We start from the raw sequence: 14,381 nt of genomic DNA, 5'->3' as shown, positions 1-14,381 counted from the left end.
TGCTCAAATTCATATTCATAAGCACTCATGAACGTTGCAGCAAACATTTGCTTATGTCTAATGCTCTTTAGACAATCCACACACCAATTCATGACAGTCTTCATTCATATCTACTTCCAACATATGAACGACTGTGGCCCGTTTGAATAATTCGATTATTCTTAATAAACTCAATTATTCTGGAAGTCAAAACATGCAAATGTGAAACACAAGAATAATACTAATCCCATATGGCCTCAAACCTTTGAGTATAAATAAAACACCTTTTATTTATCACCATATTGATTACTCATTATTTGTCGTTTCGGGTAATCAACTTCGTACTTGAATTATTACACTTGTCCCATGCTCCTAGCATGCACACAATGTTTACCTATGGTTCTTACTTCGTGAAATAGATCATATTGAACACATTTCCAATCATTCTCATTTCACAACTCCAAATCCATTTTTCATAAGCTTAAGAAATTCAAATTCTTGCCACTTATAGAATATGCTAGATCTTAACATTTTATACAACTTACCCTTTCGTAATGCCAATGCACCAAAGTCACAAAGACTATTGCCAATGATATTACAAAGTCTTCTATCGGAGATTGTTACAAGACAATTCGTTAGATATGATGTCTCTCACTCAAAGTACATTCCTTTGAACATCCTTTTGCTTAAAAGTTTCTAATCTAGTCATATATTTTTTAATATTCAATTCCCAATATGGATACATTTCCATATTTTCCATATGACAACTCAATCTTAATAGAATCTCATCTATTCGTAATGATGTCGATATGGTCCATCCAATATGGACACATTTCCATATTTTCCATATGACAGCTCATTCTTAATAGAATCTTTTCTATTCATAATAATGTCAATACGGTCCATCCAACACCATGCTTCCAACTACTCACAAGCGACCAATCCTCGTCGAACTTTGGATTGACCTTTGATAGTTGTTTAATTATTTTAGTCAAAACCGGTTCTAGTCCTTTTTCCCTCTAAATGCGCTAGACATTTGGAAAAATTTAGAATGGTCAAACACTAAATCATTTGCAATCGATCCTATACCCGAAGCGTATGGGACACGACGCATAATGTTTTATTTGCTATGTTCTCAAAATTCGAATTGTGACGAGGAATACCGTAATCATAATCAAAATTTTAAGAACACACTATGTACCCTTGACTAAGTTTATTAACATTTCTCAACCTAATCCTTTAGATTTGAAATGAAGCATAATATTCTCTCCCTTAATTATAGCAAAACAACCTTTCAACTCTTACAACTTTGCAAAGTATGACTCTTGTTTTCTATAATTAATATTGCCAACTTTGAAATACGTGCCTTAATAATCATACAATCATAACATTTATTCTCCCACTATCATGATGATTATTATAAAACATAACACTTATGCTCCCACTAGCTTCGATATGTATTCATAAACATCTTAACTTTCAAAAATCAATACTTATTGAATTTTTAAGTTCATGTTTCTAATACTTAATGCTTTGATAATCTTTTACCAAGGCTTTTTGAACTTATACACCTTTGCCTTCGATAGTTTCTATGTGTGTCTAAACACTTAAGACTAATTGCTAAACCTCACAATTCAAATTATGGAAAGGGATACCGTAACCATAATTGAATTCGAGAATGCAATTTTACAATCACTATCTTCTTAAAATCTTTCTTAGTGAAAGCATTTCCTCACAATCATTTTCATGAAGGAGGAAATCTTATGACACTTAGATTTAAATGGCGTATGTGTTCCTATCCATGTGAATTTTTTAAAACCAAGGTTTACGATAAATTCAAACTCATATGGACCGAACTTTCTTAATCTTGATTTCTTGCCTTATGGTAGCACAGCTGCCCACCATGTCTTCCAAGTAGTTAAGCAGCTCGCTCTTTCCTATCAATGTACCTTTCATTGATTAAGGTGCTTTGCCTTTTATGCGTTCAAAATGAGAAGTCATAGAACTCACATGCATAATTAACTCGATTGGATTGGCACATAAACCAAATAATGTCATTACGATAGGTTGTAAACCTCAACTCGTGTGCTAGTGATGATCGATATGGTTTATTTGATTTGTTCTTGAAACTTTTCAAGACTATAAAGACTCCCACTGACTCCTTGACATATACGATTCTCTTGTCAAAACATTTCTTGACAAACAAATATTCAAGAGTTAGTGTAGCTTTTATCAAAACAAAACACTTCATAATTTTGGTCTTAGTTGTTCTTTGTCTTATCCACGGCATCACAACTTTCCACAATTGATGAATGTTATAAACCTTCTTAATACTTTTCACTCAATGTCATAATCTTAACTCTAAGACTTGATTTGGAACGAAGTATGATTGACTTTTTGATTTAACCATTTCTTCAATTCTTGATTCCTCTTCTTAGACATACAATTGTACTAAGAGTCACTTAGAGGATCAATTGAGATATGGTTCTTAATCATTAAGACCTTTCATAAAGCATAAAAGGTACTCTCCCTTCTTCTTAGAATGGAGAAACTTTTTATCTTTCTGCCTACTTGATTCTTGTTATTCATTCTACTATTGATTTAAACTTTTTCAATCAATTCAGAATTACACTTAATTTTATACGTATAATCATATTTAGTAAACCTTTAGTAAATCATGACGAATATTTTGTTACTCTTATGGTGGACTTTGATCAACACACAACTTTGTGTACTTGATCTCCTAGTCCTTCATTTGACGCTTTGTCAATGAATTAGTCTAATCTCCAAATACGAAATTTCTCATTCATCGTGCATCCACGGTGCATGATTCCAAGTTTCTGTCCAATTGAAACTTGGGCGATGAGAAACTCTCCCTATTTGGTAAATTCTCGACTTTTCCATAAACACCATAAATAAGAATCATATCCATTTGTTGTAGAAATATGCAAACACCAATTTTCATAACGATTTCATTGCAAGGAAATAAACAAATAAATAAATAACTCAAACGAAAATTTATTTTATTTATAAAAGCAACGTAAAATATTTGTCCTTACAATGCAAAATCCATTGAAAACTATGTATTTCAAAAGAAAAATTTCTAACAACTCTATCATAACTATCTAAGATCAAAATCAAATCTTCAAGTCCATGAGATCAAGATCCATTCCTTGTGATTAGATTCATCTTGCTCTTTCACCTAGCTTCCTTTCTTTTCACCGATCCTGTAAAACATTCAAATGCATTAAGAATTAATGAATTAAGAATTAATGAGATCAAGATCCATTCCTTGTTATTACATTATGTATTAAGAATTAATGAATAGGAACTTAATGGAGTTAGATAGTGGATTTTACCTGAAGCGCAGCCATACTCTTTGACTCTCCCATCTTCTGGACTCTTCAGGCTCTTTGGGCAGACTTGTATCCAACACCCTTTCTTTTGGCAGTAAACACAGGTCGGTTCTCCTAGAACGTCCTCGGAAGCATGGTCGGTTGACTTTTCCAACAAATACGCTCCGTTGCTTCGCCAAATCATTTTTGATTCAACAGCAATGAGCATGTAAGTTAGGTCAATGAGGTTGTCGTCATGATTCATCATATAATACTTTCTTTTGAACTCATTATATGATTCAGGAAGTGACTGCAAAACCCAATTCACAGCCAAATCATCCGGGAATAACACACCCAACATTATCAACCTATCAATGTGTGATTTCATTCCTAGAACGTGGGCACACACGGGCTTACCATCTTCATGTTTCATTTCCAATAGGGCTTTAGTGATATTGAACCTTTCAATTCTTCGATCTTGTGGGTTGGGGAGAACAATAGGAGGAGGAGGAGGAAGTGAAGCATGATTTCTCGTTCCTCGATTGAATCGTGGAATACCATCTTCATGTGGAATGCTTGTTCCACGGGATTTGGGAAGACCATAGTTGTCAAACTTTGACATCTACAAAACGGGAGAAAAACAAATTCAAGTTAGTTGATAGATTGAGTCCTTAGTAAATCACCCAAATGAAATACTAAGGCTAGGACCCAACACAATATTCTACAACTCGGGAGAGGGATGCCGTAACCCTAATTGCAGAATATTTGAAGGTAAGTGAATGACGATTCACTAATTTCCACCACGAAAAACAAAAAAAAAAAAGAAATTTATGTTTTAAATCTATGAAAACTCCTAGATCCTTTGAGATTCATTGAACTTTCAATGGCATGTTTAAATCTCGATATGCCCCTCTTGTTTGTGACTGGGATGCCGAGGATCACAAAGCGGGTGTGAATAACCATGCAAACTTACATGGTGCCCTCACATGTTACAGTCACCTATTCGATGTGCCGGTAAACCATACTCGCTCCACCAAACTATGACAAACATTGAGTCACCCTTTGCTACCTTTGCTTAGAACCATTTAGTGTGTTGGTTAACCACACACGCTCCACTAACGTCTTCGCAAGGGCACAAAGTGTAATTTCATGGAATTGCATCAATTCACTTTTTCCTAAGTAACTAAGATTGGGAATTTAATGAAAACATTTAGTTACTTTTATACTTCATTATACTTATAATGGAAGGTTTTGTCCTATCCTACCCGTTCGGCTAACGACCCTCCACTAGTCAAGAGTGCGGTGGGTAAGAGTGGATACCCATTCAATTGCCATTTTATAGGCAATTTCCTTAAACACCCCTTGTAGACTAGCTTCGTGAATGAGGCCTACTAACGGTAAAACTGACTTTTAGTCATACATATATATAATGTTAGACTTTAGATGTTGTATATAGTATAGGGTGTATTTTATACTTTCAAAATACTAGGTGGTCTAATTTAACAATTATACTTTTAATTCAATTAAATTGTAAACCTAAACTTTTATGGATTTATTAAACTTCCTTTAATTATACACCTTAATTAATTAATAAAACCATAAGGGTGTGATTTGAACTTTTTCAAAACTATACTAGAGTTTTAGAATTTAACATTCCTAATTAAAATTTTAATCAACTTTTAAATTCCAAAACTTGAGGGCAAGTTTTGAAACATTTCAACACATTAGGGTTTCAACTATTTAAATTTCAAAACTACAAAACTATTGGGTTCAAATTTAAACTATAAAACCTAAAGGGAAAAATATGAAACTTTTCATAACAACAAGGATCAAATAACAAATAATCTAAACTAGCATTTAATTACATAATTATCCATATTTGATTTGTTTAATGATTTCTTGCAAAACAATTTATCAATTTACTCAAAATAATTAATCAATTATCTTATAAGGAAACAATTATCTTATTAATTGATAAATATCTTCAATTAGATCAAAAATATAGTCAAATATATCATATAATCGGATTAATATTGATCTAACATGATAAGGTAACTATCCCAATGCAAAAACAGCAAGAAATCCCGAGATAAGCTCTATCTGACGAGTTGACTCGTCGAGTCAAGCCTGGACTCGGCGAGTTCAGCTATGGACTCGGCGAGTTCAGCTATGGACTCGGCGAGTCCAGCCTCCAAAACACCAAAAACCGAATTTTTCAGATATATCAAGCATCAATACAATAGAAACCAATCAAGGCTCTGATACCACTGATGGGTTTTGGTCATAAGACATCCTATGTGCTCATACAAACCCTAATGCTTGGATCTAGGTTTCTCTATTATACATGCTTTGAATCCATGACTATAAACCCTAATTCTAGCATATGGAAATAAATAATAACATATAATTAGGTTTATGATATTACCTTGATTGTTATGTAGCAATAACAATCCCAATTCCTCCTTGAATTGACTTTCGAAGGCTTAGAGTCACAGGTGTCACTCCTCTAATGGCTTACAAACACCAAGAGCAAATGGAGAAGATATGAGGAGAGAAGGGAGGTATTGAATTCGTCCTTAGGACTTCTAGGGAAGGCTTGGACGGATTCATGAGCCTTAGGAGTCTTTATATAGGTTTGGGATTAGGGTTTCAGTCCTTATCCTTATCTAGTTACTTGCCCATCAAGCAACCATAAGATAAGCCTTGAAAAACCCTTATCTCTTAGGACTTGAACGATTTCAAGGATATCCTTATCCTTGAATTCGTCCATCCTTTAACAAGGATAACCATTGCCCTATTTTGCAACTATCACATAATTACAATTCAGCCCCTCTAGTTTAATTAATTACATTTGATCACAAAATTAATTCTTAATTAATTATTGACCAATATTAATTAAACAAATATGATTTCTCCTTTAATATATTATTCTTATAACATATTAATAAATCATAATAACCTCTCTCTTTATTTATTTCTCCATTCAAGTTGCTTTGGTGAAGGCAACCCAAAAGGACCATGCACCATCGGGTCAAGTACATACCAAAATAGTTATGGACTTAGACACTAATCCAACAGAAAATCCCATATTTCCTACTAGTATAAAAAGTAGTCTTCTACCAAGACCCAACTATTTTAAAAGTAGCCTTCTACCAAGACCCGACTATTTTGAAAGTAGCCTTCTACCAAGACCCGACTATTTTGAAAGTAAGCATCACTATAAAAGTGACAGTTTTCCCCTGTATAACTATTATTATAAAACTATAGTCTACCTTTTTGTTTACGTGTATGTGTCACAATATAAAGGTAATAAGGAAAATAGTCTATCTATATCAAATATATTCTACCTCGTCGTTGATGTGAATGTGTCACAAAGTAAAGGTAAGAAGGAAAATAATATAATAACTAAAATTATATCCTTTTGTACTAGGATATTCACGGTGTGATAACTCACCGAACAGTACAACCGTAGACACCCGTCGATGAGCATTTTCCCTACTGTAGCTAAGAGCCTTGGGTGTGGAATGCTAAGTCCCGAAACGTATGTAATAGATTCTATGTAATAGTGTCTATGTAAACCTATCTATGTAAACGTATTTATGTAAACGTATGTATGTAAATGTATCTCTTCACATAGTATGTAATGTATTAGTATAGAATCATGAATGAACTGACTCTTGTGTGATTCCTTGTACTTGGAATAGTAAGTAGTATCTCCTAACTATACCTATTATAGTTACTATTAATGTACGTGTATAACTGAAAGTATGCCTTTGCTACCTAAAGGGACTGAACTGGCTGATGGAAATTTTATGTCTATATATGTATACATGATATATAACTAATATTTAGACGCCATTCGGACGATTAACTGATGCCCTAAGGCCACATCCCAACGAGGAAAAAGAAATAAAGCGAGCTAGCCGTCCTAAGTCCTTTAAGCATTACGTATATAACTATACATATCTAGGCATGCATTTGACAATATAAAAGTATAAAATAAGTTTTGTAAAACCTTTGAAAAGTTTAATAACTAAGAAATGATGACTTGATGTCAGTCTATAAAACGATTTGAAACTAGTTTGTTTGATAAGACAGTTTTAAGTATAAGGAAAACCTTTGTTTGAAACACAATTGTAACAGCGATTGAAAGGAAACATACAGTATGTAAGACAGTTTGAAAAAGAGTTTTAAAATGTAAAAACATTTGAGAAGTCAATTGAAGTAATATGTTTGGTAAAACATCTAAACATGTAGTAACTCCATTTGTATGCTAGTTATTAATCACATGTGATTGATATAATAACTAGCATGGTTTAACTTGTATTCCCCTCCCGCCCATAAGAGCATTTATAAACATTTAAAAACATTTAACAGGTTAATTAAGGGGTATGAACTAACCTGTAGTGAGTGGATCGTATGGAAGTGTCAGACAAGTGCTTGGTGTCAAGTGAAGACTTAATCACACACAATGATCCTAATAACATATAAAGACATATGTATATATACAATTAGTGATTATAACACTAATTAGACAAGTTTAAACATTCTAAGGCATAGAAAAGACTTTGGTTAAAGTGTTAGGAGGCCCTTGGGTTGCAACAAAGGAGTGCAAGGCATTGTAAGTGAGTTTATGTCAATGGACCATACTTATTGGAGTTTACGGCCCAGGGGAGTTTACTCTTGGCTGTAAACGCTCAAATGGGTCTCCAATTGAGGCTTAAACTTATGAGGTCTTAAGTGGTTAAGTGTTCCAAGGCTTAAACAGGAGGCTAGGTGACTTTAAGGTCCAAGAATGACCTTATCTTGAGTTTACGGCCTGGGGACCACTTCCTCATGAGTTTACGGCTGTAAACTCATGGTATGATGTACCATTTCGTTTCTTGAAGTCCCTAGTTCAATGGTGTATGGTTCTAGGCTGAGTTCCAAGGCTTGGTAAGGGGTTAGGGTGCATTTTGCCCCACTTATACGGGTTTACGGCCCAAGAACATGTCTTGGCCATAAACTCCTTGGATAATGTGTTTCTTTATGATTTCTAGGCTCAAAAAATGTTAAACCTAGTGTACAACGAGTTAGAACAAGAGTACTAACGTTCTTGGAGATTGAATGGACGTTTTTGGCCAAGAACACTAGTGTGTGTTCTTGGTGAAACTAAGAACACTTGAAGATCAACACAACTAGAATGATTTCATGGATGGAATTGTGTGAGATTACAAGATTAATTAAGATATCAACTAGTTAGGACAAGAAACTTACGAGTTTTGAAGATCGGGCACAAAGATCGGGATGATACTTGAGAGGACTTGGGAGGAAATCCGCCAAGGGAAAAAAGGAAATGAACAAATGGCCACATATCATCATATAAGGGTGGGGTTTACGGCCAACATGGAGTTTACGGCCATAAACTCCCATGTGGTGGCTGTGAACTCCTTGTAAAGGTGTTTAAGGCTGGTTCTTTGAGCTATAACATCAACAGATAAATGCCGACACTTATCCCTTAAGTGTACAAGGATCAAAATGCTAAAAAAGACTCCAAATTATGCTAAATGATAGCAGAAATGAGTTTGACTTTCAATGAAGTGTTTGACTGTACAGGATAGAAAATTTCAGGTTGTCACATCATCCCCCGTTAGAGGGAATTTCGTCCCAAAATTAGAATTTAGGTAAAGGAGTAGGTATGAATAATCGAGCAAGGAGGTGAAGATACTTCCTATTCGATTTATTCTCGTGCTCCCAAGTGAATTCAGGTCCTCGATTGGCATTCCAGTGAACCTTCACTAATGGGAAGCGGCTTTGCTTTGTTCGTCTGACCTCTCGGTCCATGGTCACTAAGGTTCTTTCACGAAGGTGAGGTTCTTGTTGATCTCGATCTCGACGAGTGGGATTACAAGAGTCCTGACGGAAAGGTACGCTTTCAAGTTCAAGGTGTGGAGGGTAAAATGTACGTTACTGATTCGCGGGGTAGGATTACGAATTGATCCAAATAATAATGGCGTAGCCTATTCATTAAGTTCATGAATACTACGGGCGTATTGGTCCTATCCGAGGGGTATCACTACGGACTCATAGTGTCCGTGTCGAGTTTGGAAGATTGTCCTCGGGACATCCTTCACTAACACTCGTAACTTGTGATATTTGGATCTCAGGTCTATTTCTGAAAGGTAAATAGTTCCTTGCGGTTGGTCAACCAATTCTTCTATGCGAGACAGCGGGTAATGATTTCTAATGGGAATCTTGTCGAGGTCTCTGAAGTCGATGGACCTACGAAATAATTCTTCTTTCTTCTTGAAGAGCAAGACTGGATCTCTCCAGGGTGAGAAGCTTGGTCTCTCCATTCCATTGCTGAGTAGTTCGTTAAGTTGTCCGGATGGTTCTTGTATCTCCGTGGGTGTGAGACTGTAGGGTGGTGTGGTTACAGGAGTCGTATTCAGTTCTAAGTTTGTTCGCATGATGATGTGATTACTCGTATTCTTCAAGATTCTCCATCCTGAAGTTCATATTAGAAGTAATACATGGTTCATCAATCACCGTCTCGTGTATACGAGTCGTATATAATTAAAAATGAAAAGGTAGTCGAATAAATAATTCTTGTTTAAGCTCACATCCCAACGAGGAAAAGAAGTTAAAGTGGAATCATCAATTCTAAACCTATAGAACCTTGATTATATACCACCCCTGTGTATAAATTCTTCAGCGATAGATCAACCGTAAAGGTCCTTGGTTTGAACTTGACGTACTGTACGAGTGGTACTTCACGGAGGTTTGCTGAGTTTTCTTCGGAAAGGATAAGAAACATGAGGTACTCTGCGCATGAGTACTTCGGAGTTATGGAATGACGTCTTCGCTATAAAGGCGATTTCGGAGAAAGAGGTTTACGCACGAAACTGGTATTGTGAGGATTGAATTGACTCAAGTTGAAAGATAATATCGGACTCACTTGGAAGTAAAGACATTAGATTTGATCATAAAGGCGTTACAAACAAGACACAACAGTGCAACTTTTAACAGAGTTACAGTACTTTAGAGTAACTACAGGAATACTGCTGCGAACAAAGTATAATAAAAAAAGGCAAGTATACGCAGCACGAGGGTCCCTTTACTCACGGGATCTCGCAAAAGATAAGACTCGAGTTGCACTAGTTTTAAACATGTTTAAAAGCATACATAATACTGGCGATTGGATGGGAACCTATGTTATAGTATGGCCCTTCATTGCCTTTTTCCATTCTGAGGTCAAACTCCTCCTGTTCCACCGTCATTCTTCTCTGTTGGGCAGTCCATCCTGAAGTGTCCCATTACGCCACAGAGATGGCATATCCGAGAGATTTCGACATTGGTGGTTGAAGTAATGTGTTGAATCCGAGTCTTGCAAAAGCGGGTAGTATGTCCATTCTTGTTGCAGTTATTGTTGGATTAATGTCTAAGTCCATAACTATAATTGGTAAGACTTGACCCGACCCGGCATGGTCCATTTGGGTTGCATACCATCATGCACTTGGATAGACTATAATGAGAGAAATAAGACACTTATGGTTATTAATATATTATAAGTTCTAGTATATTAATAATAAGAATAATAAGATTATTTAATTAGTATTGATCAAGAATTAATCTAGGATTAATTAAGTGATCAAAAGAAGACTAATTAAATATATGGGTTGATTGTGTAAATCATCCATACTTGTATAGTGGGCTAATGCTCCATGGATAATCAAGTTGGGCTAAAACCCATAGGATGGTCCATGGATGCTCCATGGTGTATTTGTACCCATGGATCATGGAAATGAAAGGCCATGTCAATTAGGGTTTACATGGTGTAACCCTAACTATATAAGCATCTTATTGTTGACCAAAATCGGCCACTAGTGTGTGAAGTGAAAGGGCTAGCCGATTTTGATGAGTGTAGAATTCTCTCAAGTCATTCCAAGTGTTTTGATGATTGTGATTCCATTTGAGGTGTCACACTTGGGGCACTAGGCACTCAAGCTTCATGAAGACATTCTACACCAAAGAGGTATGTATTCTATCTTGCTATAGTCATTGTTTTGTATGCTAGATTAGGATAATACCTTGGAAGTTCTTATTTGCATGTATAATAGAGAAAACATAGATCCAAGGTATTTAGGGTTGCATGTACACTTAGGAAGTGTTAGAATGCTCAAAACCCAACAGTGGTATCAGAGACTAGGCTTGTTTTCTTGTTATACCTGCAATAGAAGCTGAAAAAACGAATCTGGTGTTGTCTGGCCATCAGACTCGGCGAGTCCATCAGGAGACTCGGCGAGTCCATGCCTAAAAAGTGATGAATTCGATCCAACTCGCCGAGTTGGTTCATGCACTCGACGAGTTGGACCCCCAGACAGCATATTTTCGAGTTTTTTGGCTAGAAATGGACTAGGAACATTACCCTAAGTTGTTTTGAACTTATAAACTTGTTTTTGATGTGGTAATGTTCATGCTAATCCATTTTCAAAGATAATTGTCAATAGATTCATGTTTTGTATTAGTTTAAGGTTTAGACTAATTACATGAAAAAGTTTGATTTGAATTATCTTGTTCTTATGAGTTGCTTAGATTAATAGAAATGTTGAGTGAAATAGTTGTTTTCAATCCATTTTAATCTAAGAGTTGAGTATAAAATGTGTTTGTGTAACTTGTCCTCAAGTTACATGAAGAGTCACATTAAAGACTCATAAAACTCATAATAGTTGGCAATGGTTACAAAATGAAGAGTCTTGTGTCATTGAATGCTTTTTTTATGACTCCATAACTTGTCCTCAAGTTATGGAAGTTCAAGAGTCACTTCATTAAAGAAAAAATATGTAACCATAATTAAATCCATAAGTTATAAAATAAAGAAAAAGTTAGTTCTTTTATTAGTTTAAAGTCTTCCATAACTTGTCCTCAAGTTATGGAACTTGAAGAGTTTTTGGATTAAAACTACTTTAAACACATAAGTTATGGAATTAATTAGTTTTGAATAGTTTCAAAACTTGCCCTCAAGTTTTGGAATTTGAAAAGTTTTCAAGTATGAATACTTTAATTCCAAGTTAGCCCTTAGAATTTTAAAAGTTAAAATTCAACCCTTATACTTTATAATATTATAAGTTAATAGTATATATATGTATAAGAGTAAAGTCAGTCTTACCGCTAGTACGCCTCATTCACGAAGCCGGTCTATAAGGTGGGTATAAGGTTGTTGCCTATAAAATGGCAACTTAATGGGTGTCTACTCTCACCCACCGCTTGCTTGACTGGTGGAGGGTCGTTAGCCGAACGGGTTTGACAGGACTAGAATTCTCCCTTCATTAAAAGTATTAATGAAAAATACTAAGTAACTAAACTCTTAATAATACCCAATCTTAGTTACTTAGGAAAAATGTGAATAAGGTGCTAATCCATGAAATTACACTTTACACTTTGTCTAAGTCGTTAGTGGAGCGTGTGTGGTTAACCGGCACACTAACTTGGACTTAACAAGGTAGGTAAAGGGTGACTTAATATTTATCATAGCATCGATGGCGCGTGTGTGGTTAACCGGCACATCGATTGAGGGGTAATTTATTAAGGGTACCAAGTGATTTGCATGGTTACTTCACACCTCGTTTTATGATCCTCGGCATCCCAGTCACAAAACTTGGAGGGCACACTCGAGATTGAAACATGCCTTTGAAAAGTTCAATGAATCTCAAAGATCTAGGAGTTTCAAAACCAATTAAAACCTAATAATACATTTCGTTTATCTTGGTGGAAATTGGTGAATCGTCATTCACCTACCTTCAAATATTTTATAGCTTGGATTACGGGATACCTCTTCTAAGTTATAAAATAGTTTGTTGGGTCCTAGCCTTAATATTTCATATTGGGTGTCATATTAAGGACTTAAAATCAACTATCTTGAATATCTCCCAAAAGATGTCTGGTTTAGACACCTATGATCTTCCGAATCTCTTGAAACAAGGTTTCCTAATGAAGATGATGTCCCAGGGATATCATACTTCTTTCTCCTCCTCCAATTATTCTCCCTAACCCATAAGTTCTTGAAAAGCTTAAGGTCACTCGAGCCCTATTGGCAAGGCAAGGTCTAGGTGTGGTCACATCTTGGAGATGTAGTCACATATTGACAAGCCGGGAGAGTTAGGTGTCAAAGTCTTGAGAAAGTTGGTGGTTCAATCACTTTCTAAGTCACATAGTGAGTTCCTTTGGGACACCTATGAAATAGACTATGACAGGACCCTTAATGATCTTATCTATTTGTTAAGATCAACTTCCTTAAAACTTGATGGACATTGACAAGAATGACACAGGATATCTAGTAAAGCTCTCTCTTCCCGATGGATAGGGATCGGCCATAGTCAACTCGGTTGACCAAATGGTAAAGAGAAAAGCTAAGTCTGTGATAGTCCTGTGTACCATTATCAAAGTGTCCATATGTTTGTATTGCCAAAGAAAGGGGCATTGGTTGCGAAGCTGCCAAAATTTACCTAAGGATGTTAAAGTCAATAAGTTTGACTCTACTTCAGGTAAATTCCACTATCTAACTCTGTTAAGTTTCTATTCTGAGATTCTTGATACATGATGTGACTGGGTCACATGGTGATGTTTTAAGAATGAAAGAAAAGTGAAGAAACTTAAAGAAAGAATATGCTGAATCTGATGGCATAGATGGATTTCTATCGCATAGTTTGAAGATCGGATTCTTGAGCTACTTCTTAGGAGTTATGAGATATTGCTTAGGAATAGATAACAACAAGTTTTCATATGGATTGTAAGGATAAGTTTTTCCGCAAAGTTTTAAAATAAAAGAAAATTTTTGATTTTATTTATTTTAAAATATCCTTACAATGGCATTTGAGGAAAAATTGTTGCTTATATGATTCCATTAAGAGCAAGAGTGGAAATATAAAATTGATTCTTTCATTTGTGGTAATGTCTAGATTTACCAAATAAGGAGAGATTCTCATCACCCAAGTTTCAATTGGACCGGAACATGGAATCATGCAAGTTGTATAGCATGATGAATGAGAACTTTCAAGTTTTGGAAAATTAAGACTAATTACTTGTTCA

The sequence above is a fragment of the Lactuca sativa genome, chromosome 2 (assembly GCF_002870075.4).
Source record: "Lactuca sativa cultivar Salinas chromosome 2, Lsat_Salinas_v11, whole genome shotgun sequence".
NCBI classification, from domain to species: domain Eukaryota; kingdom Viridiplantae; phylum Streptophyta; class Magnoliopsida; order Asterales; family Asteraceae; genus Lactuca; species Lactuca sativa.
The sequence above is the reverse complement of the archived record's forward strand: the minus strand, read 5'-3'. Positions refer to the sequence as shown.